At 41.6% G+C, this 22,058-nt stretch overlaps 1 non-coding gene across 1 annotated transcript; it reads left to right on the plus strand.

The window, feature by feature from the left end:
- The first annotated feature begins 10,209 nt into the window (after nucleotides 1-10,209).
- Nucleotides 10,210-10,315, plus strand: LOC121993436. The gene has a single exon (XR_006115285.1). It is a non-coding gene; the product is annotated as a small nucleolar RNA R71 (small nucleolar RNA).
- The last annotated feature ends 11,743 nt before the right edge of the window (nucleotides 10,316-22,058 follow it).

Genomic DNA, 22,058 nt, shown 5'->3' on the forward strand with positions numbered 1-22,058 from the left:
TCAGACCGGCGACTATAAACCCACCGGCCTGAAGACCGTCGAGCGGCGACGTTAAACTCTAGAGTCAAACTGGCGACTATAAATCCACCGGCCTGAAGACAGTTGAGCGGTGACATTAAGCTCTAGAGTCGGACCGGCGACTATAAACCCACCGACCTGAAGACTGTCGAGCGACGACGTTATACTCTACAGTCGGACTGGCGACTATAAACCCACCGGCCTCAAGACCGTCGAGCGGTGACATTAAATCCCAGAGTCGGACCGGCGTCTATAAACCCCCTGGCCCGGAGTTCGTGGATCGGCAATTGAAAACCTGACTTGTAGATTGCCGAACGACAGCTAGAGGGCCCATCCTTGGCATCACAAAAGCTCAACAAAACTTAGGGCTCAAGAGTCACGCGGTTCAAATACGCATGGTAATTAGACAAGCGACCAAGGACATAGAAAGATTCATTCATCAAAACTAACCGAACGACGATTACAACAAAATAATATCGACCGGACGACCAATGTACATCCACGACTTCACTCTAAATAATTAAAAATCTCGTCCGGAATCATGGTCAGAAGGTTAGCGTGGTCACGGACGGGAATAGTGAAGTCCTCAGGAAGCCGACCCTTGGTCTTCAGGTAGTCGGCCGTGGCAGTAATGGCCAACTCAAATGTGTGGATGAGCCGATCGCAGGTTTTCTCCACAAACTTCTCTGAGCGGATATAGTTCTGCTGCATGATAGCAACCCGGCTCGGCTCGGAGTCTTGATATTCTTTAAAGTCAGCTCAGGAGTCCTCTATTGCATCTTGAAGGGTCTTCAGATCACTCTGAAGAGTGGCCACCTCCGCCGAGCGTCCGTCCTTCTCAGTGGTCAACAGTTTGGTCAATTCGTTGATTTTCTCCTCAAGCGCCCGGGCCTCAGCATTCATCGCCTCCAGGTCGGAGATGGCCTGATTCTTCCTGTTGGTGGCCAATGTGATCTTCTTGTCATATGTTTTGACTTGGGTCTCTAGCCGGTCCACCATGGTCTGCAAGCCCGAGGATCTGTGCCGCTCAGCCTCCAGCAGTTTGTTGGTCTTCTCCAGATCGGCCTTCAGCTCGGCGTAGGAAGGGCCTTGAAGAGGGGTTCCCCCAGAGACCTTGAGATTTTTGAATTCCTCCTCGAGGAAAGCTAAGCGGTGGCACACCGCTATACTCTCGACCCAATGCTGTGATTCGGTTAAAAATGTAAAATATCGAATGGAGGATAAGAAGAAAAAGCTTGTAAGAGTTACCCCAGTAGTTTGTTGCAGATAGCTATTGCCGAGCAGCCCAGGTGGCATCACGCCCATACGCGCTCGGGCGATCTCCCAGACTTTTGTGAGAGGCCCCTGAATTGTTATCAGGTGTTCGGGGCTCGACGCTTGGTTAGCCTTCTGCAGATATTCCTCTGTCGGCAGGTGGAGTAGAGCCTTGATAGTCCTGTGCCGGCCTGGAGTGGACTGAGCGGACGCGGAAGGAGCAGAAGTTTGTTCGACCGACTCAGAGCGAATGAGAGAGCGCTTGATTATCTGGTGAGCTGGAGGGAGCGAGCTAAGGGACTGAGCGACGACGGGGTCGGAAGGCCAGTCTCCTTGAGATAGGGTCCTGTCGGACGACAGCGCTTCCACAGACGCTGGAGCTAGAGGAGGGTCGCCCATCTGTTCGGACACGTGAACGACAAAGGCGGCCGAGCGGGTTGGGGTGCCCGTGCGGCGACGTTTGCACCCAGCCAATGGAATTTCATCTTCAGCAGACTCAGCTTCCTCAGGCCTAGCGGCCGGTGGCACACTTGAAGGGATGGTCTCCCCGGCTGCCTTGGGGGTAACCGTCCGAGCGACAGACATCTCGCCCGCCGTCTGAGCCTCATCACTCTCACCTTCATGTGAGCCAATCGGGGTTAGGACAAGTTTCTTTGTCTCCTGTGCTGTAGCCGCCTCTATCTCGGCGGCCTTGCGTTTCAGCATGCTGAACACCACCGATTTCATCATAGTCTCAGCTGTAGAAAAACGGGAAAAAAAAATCAGTTAGACTCAAAGAAAAAGGGAGAAAGTCATTTTCTTACCGGTGTCGTTTGGAAGCCACGTTCTAATCGGACTTAAACCGAATAGGTACATCATCCCTTCAGGTAGCAGCTTATTGATGTTCAGCTTCAGCCCGGCCAACAAGTTAGCCGCGTGTAGAAAAGCAGGCTCTGTTCTATACCTCTTCAGGTCAGGGCGAGGTGGCAAAACAGTCTACCACTGGTTCGGAAAGGCGTCGGCTCGGGGAGACTCATGAAGAAAAAATGCTCTTTCCAATGCTTATTGGAGGTAGGCATTTTATCAAAGAAAACTAGACCGATCCGAGCTTGAAACAAGAAGGTGCCCATCTCGAACTGCTTGGGGTAGTAAAAATAATGGAAGATTTGGGGCTTAAGGGGAATATTGTGCACCCAGAAGAGCACAACTACGCCGCACAGCAGCTTAAAGGAATTTGGCATGAGCTGGCCGAGCAGAATACAAAAATAATTACAAACTTCTAAGATGAATGGGTGGATCGGAAACCTAAGGCCACCTACGAATTGGTCGCGGAAGAAGGTAACAGTCCCGGCCGGCGGGTCATGTGGCCGGTCGGATGACTCGGCCAAAACATGTTTATGGTCAGAAGGGATGTCATAGGTAATGATTAGTTTGAAGGCATCTCCCGAATCAAACCTACTCTCCATGGTTTGATACAAAAGACCGGGAGAGGGGGCAGAAGAACTAGCCATTATAGCCGGAATGCGAAGCTAAGGAAAAGCAGAAGGCAATGGAGGCGGTGAGCAAAACTGTGTCTACGGAGCACAGACACCACCGGAATGCGAAGAAAAGCGCGAAGAAAACAAAAAAGGAGTGGGCAAAGAGTTCTTAAAGGGTAAAGGATTGTCGGAGAAGAGAGCTAGTGGCCGGAATGCGGAGAATTGGTTCGCCGAAGAATAGAGCGGGGACCTTCAAAGAACACGGGCGCGATAAAGCGGAAGCGGCGGAAGGAGAGGAGGCGGCCTTATAAAGGTTAGGCTCGAGCTGCAAGGATCGCCCGATCCAAGGCACAAGATCCGAGGAGCGTATCCGCCCATTGAATTCAAAGCACCAGGGGTCACATCGAGCCTGATAGCTCGAGCAGGCGATGACGGCCTCCTGGCCACATGGCATCACCCCATTGGGCGCATTTAATGACCCCCATTACGCAGGCGAGGGTGCGTGCTCAACCTTAATGGCACAGATTTGTATAAATCTCGAGGAAATCTGGGGGATGTCAGCGTCGACTGACGTTGGGTCGGCAAGGCAGATGACCATAAGACCAATATTTGCCAAGCGCCGGCGGGTGATAGGCCAAGCGACATCATCCACCACACAGTTCCTGATCGGATAAATATTTCTGCCAGGGGCAGAGCGGTCGTGATGTCACCAGTCCAGTAGTCCAGTCATTCGGACTTGCAGCCTCCTTCGACTAGACTTGAGGGGGAGGCAGGTGATCCGGTATTAAGAGGGGGGGTCCTGAATGAATAGGGATCGATGGCCCATGGAGGTCAAAGTCAAGGCGGTCAACGTATAGTGTTGGCCGGGCGGGAGGCCACTTGGCCGAGCGGGAGGCTACTTGGCCGAGCGTCCACATCAGTACTCGGGTCGGCCCGGAGAAAACTCGACCGCCGGTCAGGTTTTCGACGCTCAGGGGTCCGCTTAAGAGAGCCGATGCGCCGAGCAATCGGTCCGCTCGACTGAGTGACGGATTAACAACTTGTCAGCTTAGACGAACAGTGCACCAGCAGCGGACCAGCGGAGCTGACATGCCCGTCTGAGCTTGAGGCTGAGCCGACAGTCCGCTCGGTCCAATGTCTATCCCTCCTGGACGCTAGTATGGCCGAGCGGTTTTCTCGCTCGGAACAGTAACAAACAAAAGGTGTAGAAGAGTACAAAGAAGACAGCTAGAGATATCCTTCTCGAGATATGTGCCACCGACAGACAGCATGGTCGGTGGTCGGACCGGACAGAGAATCGTACAGTCGAAGTTTCCACTGTCATGTCAGAGATATGCTCGGACGGTTGTGGTATGGCGTTAGTCGTGCTTTTCTGACAACGCCCACTTTGATGTTTGTTTGGGGAAGCACACACGCATCGATGAGCGTGCACGCGCCTCCTCGGGGGCCTATATAAGGACCCCCAGACTTCGACGGAGGTATGCAATCAACTATACTATAGCTACAGTTCTCCTTATTTTTCTTCAGCTTTCTTCTCACCTAACTTGAGCGTCGGAGGGTCGTCGCCGGGAACCCCTTCCCGACCCGGCTTTGTTGCAGGTTCGCCGGAGGACCACCTCATCCCGGCGTCTGCGCGGAGCCAGCAGAGAGCGCCATGCCCCCAACTTTCATCAACTCACAGCTCGGACATGAACAGTAACCATGTTCATGATTTAAAAAGAGAGTTTTAAAATTAAATATTTCCTTTTACAAGTTTCTACAAAAGATTAAAAAAGATTTGATATCTTTCCTTATTTGTAGATTGAAAGGAGATTTTAATTTTAAAGATAACTTTCCTTTTTAGAAATCATCCACATGTTTAAAAGAAAGATTTTAATTTATAAAAATTTCTTTTATAACCAACCATGAAGGAAAAAATTATTAGAGAAATTTTAATTTTAAAATTTTTGAAAATAAATAAGGAAGTTTTAATTTTGTGTTTAAAACTTGCCTAATTTGGAGCTCTTTAGGTGGCCGACCATGATATTTAAGAAAATAAAATTGATTTTAATCAATTAAAATTTCCTTTTCATGGCAAAGATAATAAGGAAGGTTTTATTTAATTTTTCCTTATTTGCCAAGACCAAGGATTATAAAAGAGGGGGGGGGGGGGGGGGGGGAGGGGTGCCTTCATGGCTAACAACTCTATTCTATTTTTCCTCCCTCTCTTCCTTGGTGGTGGCCGGCCATTGTTTCTAGCTCTTCTCCTCTTCTCTTCCTCCTTTGTGGCCGGCGACATCAACACAAGAGAAGTCCTTGGTGGCCGGTTCAAGCTAGGAGAAGAACGAGAGAAAGGAGGTTTTGTTTCTAGCATCCCTTGGAGCTTGGTGGTGGTGGCCGAACCTCTACATCCTTGGAGGAGCTTTGGTGGCCGAAACTTGGTGAAGAAGAAAGAAGGGCTTGGGTGGTTCACATCTCGGTAGATCATTGCCCACACAACGCCCGAGATAAGAAGAGGAATACGGTAGAAGATCAAGAGGTCGTTACACACAAAGAAAGGTATAACTAGTAATTATTTTTCGCATCATGCTAGTTTTTCTTTGTATGAATTCCAAACACAAGCGACATATGATTCTAGAGTTTTGAATTTGTGATTCGAGTTTGTGTTTTTTTGTTTTTTGAATTTGTGATTCGATTGTTCTTTTTGGTTAAACCTAATGTTATTTTAGGAAATTAAATATTGAATTTCGTTAAGAGGCTTTGTCGAGGCAGTGGTGGATGCTCCATACCCAAGAAGGCCATGTGCCTCACCATGTTTAACCTGGGAGCCAATTTCCGAAATTAATATTTAATAGAATTTATAACATAGGTGGATTTGGATCAATAGTGTTAAGTTCCACTTGCGATCCAAGTCTAAACCATTAAGAACAGATAAGTTAAATTTGGAATCAATAATGTTAAGTTCTGTTTGCGATTCCGAATTTAATTTCTAAAGAACACAATAGGTTGTTAGGAAAGGTTCGACACTTGTACAAAATTTTTGTACAGTGGAACTGATACGATTTTCCTAGGACCAACCAACAGCACAACCGTGTGGATTTACACGGCCACAGTCTTCTTATCCTCTGGAAATCTCACACGGTCATATGGATCCACATAGCCATGCTCTTCTTGCTCTCTGGAGACCTCACACGGTCGTGTGAATCCACGCAGTCGGGGTTGTTTCCTTCTCTTCATGGCATGACCGTATGAGATCACATGGCCTAAGTCATCTCCACCTCCAGTAAGTGGCACGGTCATATGGATTCCACACGACCAAGCCCCTTTATCTTTGTTTTTTCTCTGAATCATCTACGAGTGTCGTTTTTGCTCCAAAATCGCACCCTATTAGTAGAAAAAAAAAATACACAAAGAGCATATCTCCGACAAAAAAGAGTAATTATTCTAAAAATATGATAAGAGGTGTCAAAATACATAGATCAAGTACAAATTAAGTATGTGAATATGCGTCAGAATATGCATAAAAGTGTATATAATCTATGCACATCACACCCCCAGACTTCAACCTTTGCTTATTCTCAAGCAAAACCCATAATCTAGATTTATGTGCATAGATGACATGTAATAATCCCTATGAATCAATATAAACCTATCATATAGTTTCATTGATGAACATGAAATAAAAATTATTTGAGTTAGCCTAAGTAGAAGTTCTTTGTGCTCAATGTGATAAGTGGCTTAACTTTCTCAAGTGTCAATCTCTAAGCCTAGTCAATTTTTCATTTAACTGTGTTCTTTATACTTCTGACGATAGACACATACCTGCTACACGCAAGGTTCATCCCCACAAAAAATGCTATGCACCGTCTACACAAGGCTTCAAAGGAATACTCAATATCTATAGAAATATAGTATTCATTTCCCTAGTAACCTAACTTAGACTCAAAGAGGTGAATTACTAGTTTTTACTCATGATAAGTATTTTTTCCCCTTATTATATATTTTTTATTTGAATATTTACAAAGTATCTAACTTGAACATACCTTTATTTTTTTAGGGATTGATTTTTCCAAATAAGCTTGCATGGTCTGAGTTTCTCCAGTAACCAAAATGTAGTTAAGAGATCACTATAGAAGCAAGAGTACTAGTTTGGTTCTATGAATCATAACTATTTTCAAAAATATCAACCATCAAAGTCAAGAATAATGTGAAGAGATACTAAAACTAGGCTAACATTCAATTCTTCAAGTAATAACAATGCTCACTTCATGCTACTATGGAGAGAAAAACATAGATTAATAGACATACTGGCATACCAAATCACACAACATAAATATCTAAATGAAATGCGCTAGCATTTTACTATGAGGAACTAACAACAATGACATGATAAGTGATGCAACTAGAAAAATACTATTATAAAAAAGAAATATGAAAAAACTAAACTAAACTCAACACGTCCCTCCAGACTTAAACTTTTCATTGTCCCAATGAAAACTAGAAATAAAATATGGAGGAGATTTTTGAAGTTAGAGAAGTGACCAAGTGATGAGCTATAAGACTACGCCATATGTTTGGAAATACTCCTCTATTTGATATTCATATTCCTCCATAACTTTGAAACATACAAAAATAAGATAGACAAGAAAAATTAAGTAGAGAATATGAGTTATTATGAATAAAGAAAAGAAACTAAAAGGAAACTAAAAACTTAAATGATGACAAGAAAGAAGAACTTGGGTTGCCTCCCAAGAAGTGCTTATTTTAGGTCATTAGCTCGACATCCTCATTAGATTCATCTAAATCTCGCTCTTGGAGAGGTAAGATATTTCAACACCCTCTTACCAAGGACTCTTATTATGGAGGGAGCTTTCATCATAGGATATATAAAGTGAAGTATCGTTCTCTCCATCTTCATCTTCATGAAAATTCTTTCAGGTGGTCGAAGATATTTTAGATTGAGCTTCTAATTATAGGCCCAATGAAAATTTGTACATTCAAAGAAAGAGCACACCTCTCATACAAGAGAAAGATAAGAAAGAACTATAAAAATATTAGGTTTAACAGAGCATGTATCAAAAGATAAATCACATCTAATAAAATCAATGACCGGTACCTCTATGAAGTTTTCTAAAAGATCACTAGTGATACATACTTTGCATTGCTTAGAGGTACCTGAAAGTTCCAAACATGTGGATGTGCCTTCTTCAAAATTAAGTACTGGTTTTGGCTCTAGCTCAAGTGGAAGTGCAACTAAAGGTGGTGGTTCTTAAGACTTTGTCATCTCTGCATAAGTCTCTACACATTGATCCACAACATGTTCAATTATTGCAACTCTCATAGACTCAAAGGGTTGTGTGGACAAAGGAGGTGATTCTTGAGATGTTGCTTTGACAACACAACTCCCTACACTTCCTTCCATATCATTAACATCATCACATACTATGAAGAGCATTCCAACATCAATCTCTTCAGCAAGAGAATAAACTACAGGAGGATCAATAACTTCACTTGCAATCTTAAGGTGATCTACCTCGTCACATTCATCATTTGAAAATTCAATTCCACTACAATACCTTGTAAAACCAGGAGGTAGATCTGAAAACATGTTGGCTATAGTATTATCATTACATTCTTTATCTGAAGAGTCCTTATCTTTATATACATTAAGAAATTTACACTCAACCATATTGATATCACATAATTTGCCAAAAGTTTTATCGTTGTTGGCCCCCACTAGCCTTTGTGGAAAAGGAATACTTAGTGAAGGCCTTGGGAAGGATTGATCTTTCTTTTTTTTATATATTTCCTTTGAGCTCGTGGCGGAGGTCCAACTTGCTTGTCTAGTGATGGTGTGATCAACTATTGAGGGAAAGGTACTTGTGGCCTTTGGACACTTTTTGGAGTAATGAAATTGAGTTTTTTTGTGATTTTCTTTTGTTCTTCTCCTCGATTCTATACAAGTCCTTCTCCATAAGTTCTTCATGATTCTTGCCACTTTTCAACTTAATATCATTACAATGTTCACTAGACCTTGTTTGGGTAGGAGGTGTTGGATCGTGAAATTTGATAGGGGGGGTGAATATCGATCTAAAATTTAAGCGAGAGTAAGCAGTAGAAAAGTAGAAAAATGAAAAAAATACAATGCTAACACGAACCTTTTTACTTGGTTCGGAGCCTTGGTCGACTCCTACTCCAAGGCCCGCACTCATTGAGTGATTTCGTTGGGCAATCCACTAGCAATTCGAATAATTATTTTAAAAATAGAAAGTATAGTTGCTTTAAAGAATGAATAACAACAACAAAGAGAAATAAAAATGAAGTGCATTGTCGGAGGAGCTTTCTCAGCGTCGCAGGAGCGTAGCACGGCAGAGCAAACATTGGAAGATCTTGTTGTTCGTTGTACTTTGCTCCAGGGTGCATCCTCCTTATATAGGAGGCTCGGGCCACCTGGATCCCTTCCAGGTGCCTGGAGTATGACGTAGCCCATCCAACTAGAGCGCTCCACATTGCGACGTGCGTTGGAGATAATTTTTGCACTCTGGGCGTCTGGATCCCTTCTAGGTGCTCGGACCACTTTTTCTCCAGGAAGTCCTTCTCCTGCAAGAAATGGTTAGTCCGAGACAAAGTGCAATTTATATTACCCTGCAAAACAAAGTGTTAGAATAGTTATAATTAACAAGTAGAGTATTAATTAGATTCCATCTCCTCGAGACTGGAATCTAGTCATGATCTCAACTTAGATTTTTGAAATGGATCTAAGTTGAATCGACACCTAATGTTCCCTTCCCGGGAACGCGTCCTCACAATCACTCCCCTCCAGTGACTTACCTCAACTTACCTGCCAAACGTCCAGTCTGCCCTTCGACCCATATGAACTTTATGCCAGCTATCAGGTTAGCCCATCGACCTAGCTGGACTTCGTGCCAGACATTGGGTTAGCCCGTTGACTCGTCTAGGCTTCATGCCAACTATCAGGTCAGCTCATCGACCTAGATGGACTTCGTGCCAGATGTCAGGTCAGTCCGTCGATCCATCTAGGCTTCCTTTGCACACTTCATAAAAGTGTTAGATTAATATGAAATTAACTTAACCTACTTTTTCATTTATCAAAACTTGAGTTAGACCGTTAGTACTAACCGCACCAACAAGAGGGAGGTCACATTTGAACCATTTTGAAATTATGCTATCAATCTTTATATTCAACCGTTCGAATCCCTCATTTTGTGACTTGTGATTTTCAAAACTCTTGGATGGTTGAAATGCATTTTGTTTGGTAGACTCTTTTGCCTTCATGACTTGCACTTATGAAGTTCTTAGGGGAAATTCCATTCAACTTTTATTTGATCATTCATGAAGGTTCAATGTCACTTGATTAATTAATGTGAATGCTTTGTCCACACTTTTGTTCATAAAAGAAGCTCTAGTAGATGAATCCAATAATGACTTATCTGAAAAAAAAATTTCCATGTAGAATATATACAATTGCAGCCATCTTTCTAAACCATCATGAGGACACTACCTTAATAAACTTTTGAATCTCTCCCATGCTTCAAATAGAGACTCTCGATCTTACTGAGAAAAACTTGTAATGCAATTCCTCATATACACTATTCTACTTGGAGGAAAAAAATGATTTAGAAATCACTGCTCCAATTGTTCCCAATTTGTGATGCTTTGCGGATGGAGAGAATAAAACCAAGTCTTTGCCCTATCTTTGATACTGAAAGAAAATGCCATCAATTGAATGACATCTACTGAACCACCCTCACAGTTCACTATATCACAAAGCTCCAGGAATGACTCAAGGTGTAGATATGGGCTTTCTAATATCTCTCGTCCAAATTTCTGACCTTTTATCATAATAATTATTTCTGGATCTAATTGGAAACTTTTTGCTTCAATATAAGGTTGCACAATCAGAGATAAAAATCTTATAAAAATGGGTGTAGAGAATTCTTTTAAGGGCCTGCTTGACATGTTAGTGCTCATAGTATATAAAAAAATTATGAGGAAACATAGAAATATAGAATTAAAGATAAGAAAGAAAATGCATAATGAAAAAATAAGAAAGGAAGTGCCGAAATAAAAGAAAACAAATCAATAAAAAAAATCTATTAATAAGTCTAGAGTAACTCATATGCTAATCAACTAATGTTAATCAGAAATAGTCCCCAGTAATGGTACCAAAAACTTAATGTGTACCTATAAGTATACGGGTGTTGTCAAGTAATAAAATATCGATCCCACAGGGGTTGTTGATTAAACAATAGTTAACTTCACACAATGAATTATCTAGACAATCGAAATGTTGTTCACAAATTCTAGAGAAAAAGAGAAAGGGAAAGAGAGAGAGAAAGAAAGAGAGAATAGAGAGAGAAAGAATAAGACTAGGTGAGTGAAGGATGATAGTGTTGGGATGTATACCATAAGCCTAGTTTTTTTATGAACATCTATCTTGAAATATTTTGAAATAAGAATCACTTTGATCAAATGTTTGCATTTTATATTTATATATATGTCAATGTAGTTGTACATTTAATTTATAATTTAGATAACATGGTGTGTGGTGTCACACAGAAGATCATGTTATCAGTTCCTTATAAATTATAAATTATAAATTATAAATTATAAATTATAAATAATAGCTTACAACCAAGATGGATTGGGACAAACCATTGGAACGGTTGTAGTGTAATTTGGTATTAGTCTGTCTTGACTATAAAATTACGCTAGTACACTATGTGTGTATTGAGCAGGACTGTTTGAGGTTGTTCGATTTGTACTGACTATATAAAATAGCAGAACCTTTGTTATTATGGATGTGCGTCCTCTTAATCCCTATATAATAACAAGCACGTATACTTAATATTTATTTCTTTAACTTATTAATGGGTGAGATTTATTCATTAAATCAATAGGCCCGATGAGTTGGGAAATAGTATTATTTATATGGTGTGTTATTGATTATAGAAGGAATCTGTGTCCTAATTATTTAGGTTGATGATGTCCCCTTGAGGAGCTCATAAGGATTATCTTGTAAACCCTGCAGGTGGATTTAGTCCGACATGATAATAAAGTTGAGTGGTACTACTCTTTGAATTAGATGTTAATTAATTGAGTTATCAATAACTCATTTAATTAACGAACATACGATATCTTAAACACAGGGAGTTTAACGCACTCATGATAAGAAGGAGCCCATATTGTAATATGGGATTGGTGTGGTAGTTCAATAATAACCCCTTAGTGGTATAAGTTATTATTGATGGACTTGAGTTGGGTGTTCGAGCCGAACACAGGAAGCCCAAGCCCATTAGGAGGCCTAAACCAATTCCTTCTCTATGTCCCTATTGTAGCCTCTATATAAAGCCTCGCATCCACCCATCCATAATTTAGTTTGGTTTAACTTGGTTTTGGTTTGGTTTAACTTAATTCTGTTTAGAAAGGGAGATTTTTTCTAAACAGAATTCTGTTATTTTTCTTTCTTTGTAACCGACGACAAAGGTTATAAAAAGGAGTAGGTGGTGCCCCAAAAACCTAATTTTCTACAATCCTCTTCCCTCCTTGTGGCCGGCGCCTCTCTTCCCTTGCTAGGGCCGACGACACATAATTCCCACAAGCCTCCTCCTCCTTCCTAAAGGCCGGCGCCCCCCTCATCTCTCCTTGCTAGGGCCGACGCCCCTTCCTTGCTAGGGGCTGATGGCTCTTGCTTATCCTCCTTGGTGGGTGGCGACTTGGAGAAGAGGAAGAAGATTAGAAGATGCCCCATCCTCCTTTTGTGGCCGGCGGGTTTGGAAACAAAGAAGAGAAGAAGGGTGGTTTTGTCTTGGTAGATCATTGCCCACACGATGTCCAAGAAGAGGAGAGGAATACAGTAGAAGATCAAGAGGTCTTTAGCTACAAAGAAAAGTTATAACTAGTTCTTTAATTCCGTTGCATAATTAGTTTTGTTTTCTTTGTATCGATCTTGAATACCAACACAAGAGGCCAGCAATCTTGTACTTCGATCATGGTGTGCTTTGATCATTCAAGAACTTGCTTGATTGATCAAACACATGTTTGATAGAACATGCGGGTTGCTAGGAAAAGTTCTATTATTGTACAATTTTTTTTGTATAGGGAAATTGAAACAAAACGGAATTCCAGCGCCCTTCACATATATTCTAGAATTTGAGTTTTGTTATGATGCTAATTAATGTCCCTATGTATTATTCATCTACCTAACTCCATGCTTACACTTGTCTAGGAATTCTAACCAAAGTCTGGCATAACCCCCACGTAGGTCACACCAGAGAGTGTATTCAAGTTCTAACGTCACTAAGTAAAGAAGTAGCTCTAGAATGTCTGGTAACATGATACGCCTATCAGTTGGGCCCCTCGGTCATACAATCCTAGAGTTAACCAATTTACTTTCTAATGGTAGATTAATGCAATTAAGTAGAAGAGGTAACCTAAAAAATTTGATTAAAGGGATACCCTCTATCACAGAGCCCCTCAGTTATACAATCGCTAGATTACATAAATCACTTCCTAACATTAATTTAGGAGAACCCTCTAAACTCTAATTAATTTACCTTATAGCGAATTGCCCTTCGTTTTAAGGATGATAGCCTAGAGAGTAGGGGATACCCTCTGTCGCAACATCCCTGGTTAAACAAACCAAAGTATCCCCTGTATACGGTGAACAAAATCCTACGTCTACATGAATTAGCCTCCTCCTCCTTCCTAAAGGTCGGCGCCCCCCTCATCTCTCCTTGCTAGGGCCGACGCCCCTTCCTTGCAAGGGGCTGACGGCTCTTTCTTATCCTCCTTGGTGGGTGGCGACTTGGAGAAGAGGAAGAAGACAAGAAGGAAGAAGATTAGAAGATGCCCCATCCTCCTTTTGTGGCCGGCGGGTTTGGAAACAAAGAAGAGAAGAAGGGTGGTTTGTCTTGGTAGATCATTGCCCACACGATGTCCAAGAAGAGGAGAGGAATACGGTAGAAGATCAAGAGGTCTTTAGCTACAAAGAAAAGGTACAACTAGTTCTTTAATTTCGTTGCATAATTAGTTTTGTTTTCTTTGTATCGATCTTGAATACCAACACAAGAGGCCAGCAATCTTGTACTTCGATCATGGTGTGCTTTGATCATTCAAGAACTTGCTTGATTGATCAAACACATGTTTGATAGAAGATGCGGGTTGCTAGGAAAAATTCTGTTCTTGTACAATTTTTTTTGTACAGGAAAATTGAAACAAAACGGAATTCCAGCGCCCTTCACAAAGATTCTAGAATTTGAGTTTTGTTATGATGCTAATTAATGACCCTATGTATTATTCATCTACCTAACTCCATGCTTACACTTGTCTAGGAATTCTAACCAAAGTCTGGCATAACCCCCACGTAGGTCACACCAAAGAGTGTATTCAAGTTCTAACGTCACTAAGTAAAGAAGTAGCTCTAGAATGTCTGGTAACATGATACGCCTATCAGTTGGGCCCCTCGGTCATACAATCCTAGAGTTAACCAATTTACTTTCTAATGGTAGATTAATGCAATTAAGTAGAAGAGGTAACCTAAAAAATTTGATTAAAGGGATACCCTCTATCACAGAGCCCCTCAGTTATACAATCGCTAGATTGCATAAATCACTTCCTAACATTAATTTAGGAGAACCCTCTAAACTCTAATTAATTTTCCTTATAGGGAATTGCCCTTCGTTTTAAGGATGATACCCTAGAGAGTAGGGGATACCCTCTGTCGCAACATCCCTAGTTAAACAAACCAAAGTATCCCCTGTATACGGTGAACAAAATCCTACGTCTACATGAATTAGCCTCCTCCTCCTTCCTAAAGGCCGGCACCCCCCTCATCTCTCCTTGCTAGGGCCAAGGCCCCTTCCTTGCTAGGGGCTGACGGCTCTTGCTTATCCTCCTTGGTGGGTGGCGACTTGGAGAAGAGGAAGAAGACAAGAAGGAAGAAGATTAGAAGATGCCCCATCCTCCTTTTGTGGCCGGCGGGTTTGGAAACAAAGAAGAGAAGAAGGGTGGTTTTGTCTTGGTAGATTATTGCCCACACGATGTCCAAGAAGAGGAGAGGAATATGGTAGAAGATCAAGAGGTCTTTAGCTACAAAGAAAAGGTACAACTAGTTCTTTAATTCCGTTGTGTAATTAGTTTTGTTTTCTTTGTATCGATCTTGAATACCAACACAAGAGGCCAGCAATCTTGTACTTCGATCATGGTGTGCTTTTATCATTCAAGAACTTGCTTGATTGATCAAACACATGTTTGATAGAACATGCGGGTTGCTAGGAAAAGTTCTGTTCTTGTACAATTTTTTTTGTATAGGGAAATTGAAACAAAACGGAATTCCAGCGCCCTTCACATAGATTCTAGAATTTGAGTTTTGTTATGATGCTAATTAATGTTCCTATGTATTATTCGTCTACCTAACTCCATGCTTACACTTGTCTAGGAATTCTAACCAAAGTCTGGCATAACCCCCACGTAGGTCACACCAGAGAGTGTATTCAAGTTCTAACGTCACTTAGTAAAGAAGTAGCTCTAGAATGTCTAGTAACATGATACGCCTATCAGTTGAGCCCCTCGGTCATACAATACTAGAGTTAACCAATTTACTTTCTAATGGTAGATTAATGCAATTAAGTAGAAGAGGTAACTTAAAAAATTTGGTTAAAGGGATACCCTCTATCACAGAGCCCCTCGGTTATACAATCACTAGATTACATAAATCACTTCCTAACATTAATTTAGGAGAATCCTCTAAACTCTAATTAATTTCCCTTATAGGGAATTGCCCTTCATTTTAAGGATGATACCCTAAAGAGTAGGGGATACCCTCTGTCGCAACATCCCTGGTTAAACAAACCAAAGTATCCCCTGTATACGGTGAACAAAATCCTACGTCTACATGAATTAGCCTCACACACATTTCATCAAACACATACAAGACACAACACACATAGAACATGGTATAAACACTTCATAGAATAAGAAAATGTCTAAATACATAGTTTATACATCCACAACACATGATAACTACTTCCTACATCCTAGATATGGAGATCTACTCCATTGTAAAAAATTTACAAACAAGAGACAAGAAATTAAGCATTCCATAATCCAAAACAAGAGATAGAGAAGAGAGTAATGTTTATCTATGTGTCGTCAGTCTTCTTGCTTGCAATCCTTACTCTGGAGGTGGACGGATTGGCAAAGATAGGCAATCTCGGGTTTCCCCAAGGAGGAGAACCCTTCCCCCAAGGATGGGGGCGAGCCCCAGCCAAAGATCCTTGAAAAAGGGGAGAAAATCCCCTTTTATAGCACTTAGCATGGGCTAGGCATGACCAATGCTACGCTATGTGGATCCACACGGCCAAGGTGTTTTGGTTTCTGGAAATCTCACACGGTCTTGTGGATTCACATAGCCTGATTCTACTTTCTTGCGACAGCTGGAGCCCTCATTGATGTGAAAAGTCACAAGTTATCCTTGGAGATCGGCAAAGAAAGGATTGAATTTGATTTATCAGATTCCTCTATCTGCGACCCCTCTTTTCAGGGAAATTCGAGCAAGATGAACACACACAAAGTCAAGGAGTGCAGTTCTCTAGAAATGTGGCACGATCGTGTGGATTCATACGACCATAGTCTTCTTATCATCTAGAAATCTCACACGGCCATATGGATCCACACGCCATACTCTTCTTGCTCTCTGGAGACCTCATACGACCATGTGAATCCACATACTAGGGTTGTCTCCTTCTCTGTTTCATGGCACGACTGTATGACATCACATGGCCTGAGTCCTCTCCACCTCTAGTAAGTGGCATGACCGTGTGGATTCCATATGGCTAAGCCCCTTTGTCTTCGTTTGTTCTCTGAATCATCTATGAGCGCCATTTTTTCTCCAAAATCACACCCTATTAGTAAAAAAACATACAAAGAGTAGATCTATGATAAAGAATGGTAATTATGCTGAAAATATGATAAGAGGTGTAAAAATACATAAATTAAGTACAAATTAAGTACATGAATGTGCATCAAAATATGTATAAAAGTGTATAAAATCTACTCACATCAACTTCCATAGGAACTACCACTTCTCCGCCATATACCAGATGAAAAGGGGTCATCCCCATGCTCTCATGAGGTGTAGTTTGGTAAGCCCATAAAACACTTGGTAGTTTATCAACCTAGCTTTCTCTGACATGGTCAAGCTTTATTTTAAGCTCCTAAATAATTTTAAGATCAGTAAATTTCGCTTGATCATTGCTTTGAGGATGAGCCATAGAGGTGAAGGATTGAAGAATGTCGAAGCCTTAATACCATTCCCGAATCTTGCACCCCTAAAATTGTCACCCATTATCTGAGACAAGCTTGTGGGGGATTCCTAATTTGAAAAGGATATTCTGCCACAAGAAATTGATGATTGCTTATTCAGTGATTCTTGCCAAAGCTTCAGTCTCCACCCACTTAGAAAAATAATCCACTATCAAAAGCATGAATTTTTTTCTGAATGGGAGCGCTTGGAAATGAGCCCAAAATATTTATGCCCCATTGATGGAAGGGGTAAGAAACTATAGACGTCTTCAAAGGCTTGGTTGGATGATAAGGAATATTTTGATACTTTTGACAATGGAGATAGGTGGCGATGAGTCAAGAACAGTCACCTTTCAGAGTGGACCAAAAATATCTGACTAACAGAATTTTATGAGCGAGTGCTCGGCTTTTGCTGTAACTTCTACAACTACCTTGTTGAATTTCTTACAAGGCATATTCAATATCTTCTAGTCCAAGACATTTGAGCAATGGGTGGGAGAAAGCTCATTTATACAGGTTGTTGTCTATTAAAGTCAACAAGTTGGCTCTCATTTTGATAATTCAAGCTTGCTTCGAGTCGGTTGGTAGAACTCCTAACTGAAGGTATGAACTTAGTGAGGCTCACCAATTAGTTTGTTCTTCCATGCTCACATGCTAGTCAATATGAGCTATTAATAAAGTTTACACCACCGAATTGTCTAAAATCGAAGTGGACAATGAGCTAGCAATTTTTTCCAACTCATTAGTCTTCTGATTATCATATTAGGGGATTTTCTGCAAGATATATTCTTAAAAACTAGCCTTTAATCTCTTGAAAGTTTCTACATATATTTTTAATTGCTTATTGTTGATTTTAAAATTTTTCACTAATTGCTAAGTTGCTAACTGAGAATCCAAGTGAATTATGACTTGAGAAGCTCCCACATGCTCTGCTGCCTAAAGATCCACTAGCAAAGCTTCATATTCAACCTCATTATTGGAGACTCAAAAGTTTAATCAAATTGAGAGCTGCATTATATCTTCTTGGGGAGATATTAATAAGATTCCTACACCACTACCTTTTTGATTGGGAAACTCATCTACATAAATTTTTTATGTGCTTTATGTTTTTGGGTTATGCACTTCAGTTAAGAAATTGGCTAAGACTTGAGCTTTGATAATTGATTAGGGTTGATATTGTTGGTGCAATCGTGCTCCAAACATTTTTTACTTTTGATGTTTGGTTAAAGAAGTTTAAGTTAGGCAATATTGGTGATCTAACATAAATGTTGAGAAAGCAGGTACAAAGGAAAGCCTAGGTATGAAGACTTGGTAAGGAAAGTCAAAGATGATAGTCTTTGCAGATGAAGTCCTGGAGCATGGCTCGTGGCGATGAAATCCAGGAGGTGCAGCCTCTTGGAAAAGAAGACTTAACATGATGAAGCCTTGGAAGCACTTGAAGGCAAGTGCAAGGATGAGGAGCCATGGGCTCGAAAGCATCATAAGGGCACGAGGCTGATGGACAATGTTTGAAGGTATAAATCTAGGCTAAGGGGTTGTTTCGAGTAGGAAAGATCATGCTTGAAGTGATGCACTCTCATATTAAGAAGTATCAGTCAACTGGTACTCACACAAGTCGACTGATACTCGATTCTAAAATGAACATAGAGTTGTGGCAGACTACTAGTCGACTGGTAACTATACCAGTACACTGGTAACTATACCAGTCGACTAGTAAAATACTGTTGGACTGATGACGTACAAAATGCTCATAGATTTTTAAAAGAACAGTAGCCATTACTTATTACCAGTCAACTAATTTATCCATCAGTTGATCGGTGATCAGGGTTTTCAGCTTCAAATATAAAAGGTTTGAGAGCTTGGAGACAAGATATCTATTTTCATGTACAAATGTTATTAAGCTCTCCAAGTGATATCCAAGCTTACACAACTCTCAATCTCTTCCTCCTAAGCTTATCTTTCATCTTGTAAAAGGAAGAGATCATCTTGTAAAGGTTTCTCCACCTTTGTACTTGATTTGAGAAGAAGAAGATCATAGTGAAGCTTGATCATGTGTGTGCGTGCCTTGGATTAGTTACCTCAAAGAGGTGGAGACCAAGTAAATCGAGAGTTAGCATTGTCTTCTCATTATTTCATTTCCATTGGTTTTGCTTCCTCTAACAATTTACACGTAGAAATCGAAGAAAGGCTATTCACCCCCTCTAGTTGGACGTAAAGATCCTAACAAATGGTATTAGAGCCCGGATCACCTCGGAAGAACTCACCGTCAACCGAAGCATCAAGATAGCATTTCAAAAGGGATATAGCACCGCTCGATCACCTTTCTTTGATGGAAATGACTTCACATATTGGAAACATATGATGGAGTATTACTTAATAAATGATATTGAAAATTGATTTAGTGTTGTAGATGGATTCGAAAAACCAAAGGATGAATTTGGATCACCTCTTTCAACCAAGGATTGGACAAAAGAGATGTCAAAGAAGGCTCAAGCAAACGCAAAGGCCACAACAACCCTAGAATGTGGACTCTCCAAGGAGCAATTAAACAAAGTAGGACCATTCAACTTCGCCAAAGAGCTTTGGGAAAAGCTGATTGAGTTAAATGAAGGATTGAGCAAATCAAAAAGACCCAAGAGTGTAAAATACCGGAAAATAGAGAATAATGATAAGGGAATTTTCTGAAATTTTTAGAAATTTTTCTGGGATTTTTCAAAGCTCGTATGGATGATTTTATGGGGATAAAAATGGGGGTCAGGAAAGCCTGTTTAGGTTACCCCGTTTTAGCGAGGAAATGTTTATTTTCTAAATTCTTTTTCTTTATTTTATTTTCTTTTTATTCCTTCGTTTCCTCCCTTCCTCGCCGAACCCGTGCCGAGCCGTTTCCCCCGCGCCTTCTTTCCCCTCGCGGCCGATCAGCCCTAACCGTCGGCGGTTCCTCATCTCCTTCGCATGCTTAAGCCATGACCAAGAGAGAAGCCGACACTTCTCTTCCTCCTCCCATCTACCGATTTTTCCCTCTGCATGCCGCGGCCTTTTCCCTATTTGGAGCTGCACGCCGACGCCGACCCACCTCGGCCGGCCACCAGGTCCAACCCCCAGGCGCCTCTGACTCCACGGATCCACCATCTGCGTGTGGCCCTAGCGCCGGCTCAGGTCCAGCGCACTTTTCTCTGTTCTGTGCCCTAGCCGATGCCACCACCGCCGTCTTCCTCAGCCCTAGCGCCAGCCAAGTTCCCATCTTTGCCCTAGCACCGGCTGTGGCCATTATTCCCTGCCTACGCCACTGTCGTCACTCAACCCAAGCAGCGCCTCTGCCTAGATCGGATCTACTTCAATCGTTGAGGCGCATATCTGCTGCCATAGAAGCCACAGGTTTCAGCAGGGCCTCGCCTGATCTTTGGTCATCATAGGCAGTTAGAGGAAGAGGTAAAGTGCACAGATTGATCTAGACTTAGGTTATCGTTGGGGTGATGATTTCTTGAGCTCCATTTTGATATGGACAGTGAACCACAGGTTATTTCTTGGGTTCCAGCAACTACCCCTGTTCCGGAAGCAACATCACCGGCTGAGGTTTCAGAATTAGGTAAGTGGAGGAGGTAATTTCGAATACGAACTAGATTTTAATTCTAGCTTTGAAAGGGATAAGGTTATTAGGGCGATAAGAAATGATTAGGGTTTTACCCTAAATTAATTTAGAATATTTTATTTAACTATTCGTTTAAATTTGTAGCTAAATAAAAATATACATTATATGGTTGACACAGGACTTTGATGCGAGACGAGTATCTCGACGTCGAATTTGGACCGGTTTGGAATTTTCGATTGGAGACGGGTACTTTTGACTTTATGTCATTTGATATGCATAGTAATGTTTTTAACAAATAGCAATGATTGTGTTTCCCATTTGCTTCGGTTGATCACTACCCGATCTGTTACATGCTTGTTTGTTTATTTGTTATGCACATCATGTTAGTATTTACCTGATTATACATACTTATAGGGGTCGTGACACAATCATGTTATTTATTATGTTCAAGACCTAGGGTTTTTGATACCTTATATGATATGTGTACCTTTGATTTGATTCATTGTCCTATGGTACACATTTTATATTTATGTATGGATATTGCTATGTTGTTTAGGATATTGCCATGTTTAGTGTCATGCATCATCTCGCATGATTGCACGCTGTGCGATAGTTTGCTCCATTATTGTCGAGCACATCGTTAGTTACATGTATTTGTACACACCACCACTCATGGGTTAGTGGTATATCAGACAGGTGTGTGGCAGTTCTACTATTTGGCTCCGTTGGTCTGGTGACTCAGCGTGGTAGCCGGCAGACGGTTCTGCTCTATTTGGCTCTGCTGGTTTAGTGTAGCAGCGTGGTAGCCGGCAGGCGGTTGGACTCTGTTTGGCTCCGTTGGTCCGCTCATGGGTAGTGTGACGTAGCGTGGTAGCCGGTAGAGATTCCTCCCCGTCATCATGTACCGGGAGATGAGAGCATTAAGCTCCCCCCATTTATGATTTGGGGTAGGAGGATAGGTGTACTCCGACAGCATCCCGTCCACTCGGTCACTCATCAGGAGCAGTGACGTCAGAGTGCACGGTTGTCACAGCCCTACCCACTCGGTCACACCATTGTGTGTGAGATGGCTGACTGACGTCAGGGGTGACCATGATATTTGCATCATATGCATGATGCATTTATTGCTTGTGTTTGCTGCATTTACTTGCTGCATTTATATGGATGCATATGATTTACATGCATGCAGGACTTATGACACTCTCGGTCTGACGACCCTGTTGTACTTATACCTTGGTCCTGGTTAGTACAGTTTTCTCCTGCTTTATTCAGTTGCATTTATCCTTCTTGTATCAAGAGACTGTACGCATGATTAGTGCTGATTGTTATTTTCTTTATTATGCATATCAATTGATACCCGCTGAGTGTTGGACTCACACCCTCCTCCGTTGCTATTTTCAGGTTGATGCTGTCCAGAGAGTTCCAGTCGCTAGTCC

This window comes from Zingiber officinale, chromosome 1B (genome assembly GCF_018446385.1).
Source record: "Zingiber officinale cultivar Zhangliang chromosome 1B, Zo_v1.1, whole genome shotgun sequence".
Taxonomy (NCBI): Eukaryota; Viridiplantae; Streptophyta; class Magnoliopsida; order Zingiberales; family Zingiberaceae; genus Zingiber; species Zingiber officinale.